Genomic DNA, 4,952 nt, shown 5'->3' with positions numbered 1-4,952 from the left:
CACAATGAGTCAGATGCAGTGCCAGGCAATATCTTAGACAGAGGCTCTTCAGACACAGCTGGGTTAATCTCATCAGATGAGGGTGGAGAGGCTAATGATTTGACTGGAGATTGTGACTTAGCAGACAAAGATGCAGTAATCTATTCAGATAGGAGTGAGAGGAATGGTTCTGTTGGTGCAGTGATTCAAGAGAATTATGGGGCTCAGTATCCACAGCTTCCTGATTATCTACGGAAATGTCACCATCCCACGTTTAAGGATCCTGTATCTTCCCTACCTATACTCTCACTTTAACTTCAGAAACCATTAGAGGTTGTGAATTCAATTGGCGTTGTAATTCAGCCACTCTTATTGGATTCTGGGTTTGTTTTTGCCAATATCAGCTCATTTCCTACAAGAATAAGGTTTTCTTCCAGGGCACAAGTCACAACTTTGAGGTCATTTGTGTGGCACTTGAGCTGTGACTCTGAAGTTCTGAGCTCACCTCTTTCTTTTCCCACTTTGTCTAGCAAAAGTATGACCAACAAACCAGCTTCCTTACACTTTTCATTCTGAGAAAATTGTAGAAAAGAATGAAACATACAATCATTCTGAGCTTTGCCTCTCACCAATACTTCATCTATGGGTGGCGGTATTTTGGGTATTTCTATTGCCACCTCGTGCCATGGTTTAGCAATGCCCTCTTTACTACTAGAAGCAGAGTCATCAACATCTTTAAGACTAAGCAGGCTTGAGAGCCAGTTTAGAAAACTCATCCTTTTAATTTTCTTTCCCTAGAACCACTCTTGGTATGAAATATCTTAGGCTGGGTTCCCTAGAGAAGCAAAACCATGAAGCAGGTATGTATCTCTCTATGTAAGTATATATCTATATCTCTATTTAAATACATATATAGAGAGAGAGAGATAGAGAGATTTATGTCAAGGAAATGGCTCATGCAATTGTAGAGGCTGCAAATCTTGGGTTAGGCATCATGCTGGAAGCTTCTTCTGTCTCATGTAGCTGCAAGGACTGACAAATCCAAGATCTGGAGGTAAGACAAAAGGCTGCTGGCTTACAGGCTGTGGAGGCTGGTAAGTCCCAAGATCAGCATGCAATGTGGTAGGCTGCTAGCTCGTGTGCCAAGACCCAGAAGTCAGATGATGATGAGTGGGATGCAAGGTCCAGAGTGAACAAAAGCCAGAGAGCCTTGCCAAAATGTCCATATACATTGGATGTAGGGCACACCCCTGAGGAAACTCATCTTACAACTGATTGGCTGATCAAATCAGATCCCATTATGGAGGTGATTACATCATATTACAAAATGGAAGATACCTGCATAATTACATCACTGCCAAATTACATCATTATATAACTGTCAGGCTGTATCATTACATAACTGTCAAACGACTGAGAACCATGGCCCAGACAAGTTGACACACAACCTTTAAATTCTCCTTTTTCTGCATGAACCCACAATTGTTGTTTCAATTCTGAGCAGCACGGCTGACATGAGGCTGGAACGTTAGACAACTCACTGCCAGAGCAGGGCCTCTAGATTTTGAACTTCCCACTCTCTTACTAATCCTTCTAGCTTTAGTGCTGAGCTTCCCTCCACAAGCTGTGTTCACTTTATACCTTCTGCTCACACTGGCTTTAGGACTCAACAATCTGTATTAGTTTTTCTCTTTTTGTTTGTTTGTCTCCACCCTGAGATGTGAGCTACTCAAAGCCAGGACCTTTGGAACTGGCATATAACTCATGTGTGTTGGTCTGTAAATATTCTGACAGGTGTCAGAGGCACTTGCAGTCTTCCCTATTCACTAGGGGAGGAGAGCTTGGGGTTAAATTGAGTAAATTTTCAGAGGAGTTATTGTCAAGTCCATGGCTCAGCTGTGAACGAGGCAACTGAGACAGTGAACTCAGCCACATCCTTGAGCACAAAATTTCGATTAGCCAGTTCAACAAAAATTTCTTTTAAAAGGATCAGCACTGAGCTGGATCCTATGACACTGAGGTTGAAGATGTCCTAAATGTCCAACTTTCCCAAACTGTTGTACCACTCCATCATCTCTAACATCAACTAATCCCTCTCCCTTCAGCACTCTGTCTCCCTTCTTTGGGTTCTGTAATTCACTGCAATGTCTCTATAAAAGAAAGGGCTCACGAATTTGTAGAGGCTGGCAAGTCCCAAATCTGAGTCAGGTGGAAGCTTCTCCTGACACAAGTGGCGACTGGTGCTGATGAACCCCAACTGGCAGTTCAGACAACAGGCTGCTGGCTCACAAGTTTGCACAATCAGGTCAGTTGATAAGCTGCTGACCCATGGGGCTGTGGAGGTCTGTGAACCCATAAATAGTAGGTCAGACAGCAGGCCTGTGGCTCAAGTCCCAAGAACTGGAGGTCAATTGATCATGAACTAGATTTGGGATTCAGATGCAGAGAGAGAGAATCCTGCCATGTCATCTACACATATACCTTACATGCAGTCCACACTGCAGGGAAGGGCATAACTTGAGTAAAGGTGGGACTTGAGTCAAGCTCTCCTGCAAGGCTGCATTCCAAGGCACACCCTACACCAATCCTGCCTCATCAACTTTGGAGGTCAGGACCCACGACCCCAAAAATGGAGGAGAAACATATAATATTGGGAATCGTGGCCTAGTCATGTGGGCACATAACTCTCACCATCATATGATCCATATATCTGATTTGCATAGTCCCACTCCATCATTGCATGTGAGTCACAAAGACCACAGCTAGAAGGGGCATATTCATTCATTCATTACACCACACCTGGGTTTTAATTTTCAGTGAATTCCAAGGAATTCGATGGGAACCTAATGTTACTGTTTAGACTGGTGAGAAAAGGGCAATACAGAGTAGCGTTTAAGAGTTTGTGTTTTGGAGTCAGACCCATTTTTTAGGGTGTTGTTTATGCCCTTGCTGCTGCATGAAGTCTTTCACTCAAAAGCAATTGGTAACTATTTCTGTTATTATTACTTTTTGTGTTGTTATTGTATTGGTTTGGAGATCTTCTTGGATAATTACCAATTCTCCCAAACTCAGGTCATAGTTGCTTTTCAGGGAGATGTTGCCACTCCAAGAAGAACTAAAGAATCCTGTGTTCACACGAGATGCCATTACCTCTTGCCCAGAGGCATAAGCATGACCTGTTGGGGAATACTTTGTTTGAGACACTGAATGCTCCTGCCTTTCTCCTACCACCCACTCTGCCTCCTGCTTCCCATCTCTGGCTCACAGCAGTAGACAATCCTTTGTAGGAGTCCTTTCTTCTTGCCTTGAGGCAGTGGGGCTTAGAGCTGTTTTGTGCTTATGATGATCTTTCTTTTTAGAGAACCATTGTCCCAGCCATTCCTCCTCTGGTGTTTACAAAGATATGCAAACAACAAAAGGATTTTATTGCAGCATTTTCTTATGCTAATAAAAATAATCAGTAAATAAATGTTCGAGCTGAATAGAAGATTTCAAAGAGCTGCTGGAAAAAATAATTTAAAGTATTATGCTGGCATGTGTAAAGAGCTGGAGATAGAAAACCAAAGGGGAAGGACATGGTCAGGATTTCTTGAGTTGAAAGAACTGAAGAAAAATTCAAGTATTGAGTTGCAATACTCAAGGACTGTAGGGGGAATATACTAAAATGGTACAGAAAGCATACACAGAAGGTGGAAGGAATACACAGACTCTGTATACTAAAAAGAATTGGTCAGTGTTCACCTGTTTCAGGAGGTAGCATATGATCAGGAACCAAGGCTACTGAAGGAAGAAGTCCAAGCTGCACCGAAGTGATTGGCCAAAAACAAGGCTCCAGGAACTGACCGAAGATCAATTGAGATGTTTCAACAAATGGACACAGTGCTGCAACTGCTCACTCATCTATGCCAAGAAATCCGGACTTAAGCTACCTGGGCAATCAACTGGAAGATACCCATATTTATGCCTATTACCAAGAGAGGTGATCCAACTGAATGTGGAAAGTATTGAACAACATCTTTAATATCACATGTAAGCAATATTTTGCTGGAGGTCATTGAAAAGTGGCTGCAGAGAAGTATTTCAACAGGAAACTGCAAGAAATTCAAGCTGTGATTAGAAGAGGACGTGGAACCAGGGATATCATTGTTGATGTCATATGGGTCCTGGCTGAAAGCAGAGAATACCAGAAAGATGTTTACCTGTGTTTTATTGACCACACTAAGGCATTTGATTCTGTGGATCACAACAAATTATGGATAACATTGCGGAGAATGGCAATTCAGGAATACTTAATATCGCTTATGAGGAATCTGTACATGGATCAAGAGGCAGTCATTAGGACAGAACAAGGTGATATGGCATGGCTTAAAGTCAGGAAAGGTGTGTACCAGGGTTGTATCCTTTCCTTTCAGCATGCCTGTTCAATCTGTATGCTGAGAAAATAATCGGAGAAGCTGGACTGTATGAAGAAGAATGGGACATCAGGATGGGAGAATGGCATGGACTGGATTGTGTCTCCCCAAAATATCTCTCAACCTGGCTAGGTCATGATTCCCTTGTATGATTGTTACCATTGTCTACCATTTTATCTTCTGATGTGATTTCCCTATGTGTTGTAAATCCTAACACTATGGTGTAATAAGATGGATTAGCTGCAGTTATGTTGATGAGGCCTACAAGATTAGGTAGTGTCTTAAACCAATCTCTTTTGAGATATAAAAGAGAGAAGCAAGCAGAGAGACGGGAAAGTCATACCACCAAGAACTCAGCCCTGGGAGCAGAGCACATCCTTTGGACCCGAGGTTCCTTTGCTGAGATGCTCCCAGATCAAGAGAAGGCTGATGCATCACAAGGACCTTCTGTCAGAGCCAACAGAGAGAGAAAAAGCCTTCTCCTGGGTCTTGTGCCCTGAATTTGAACTTTTAGATTACTGGACTGTGAGAGAAGAAACTTCTCTTTGTTAAAGCCATCCA

This window comes from Elephas maximus, chromosome 3 (assembly GCF_024166365.1).
Source record: "Elephas maximus indicus isolate mEleMax1 chromosome 3, mEleMax1 primary haplotype, whole genome shotgun sequence".
Taxonomy (NCBI): Eukaryota; Metazoa; Chordata; class Mammalia; order Proboscidea; family Elephantidae; genus Elephas; species Elephas maximus.
Note: the sequence above shows the minus strand (reverse complement) of the source record.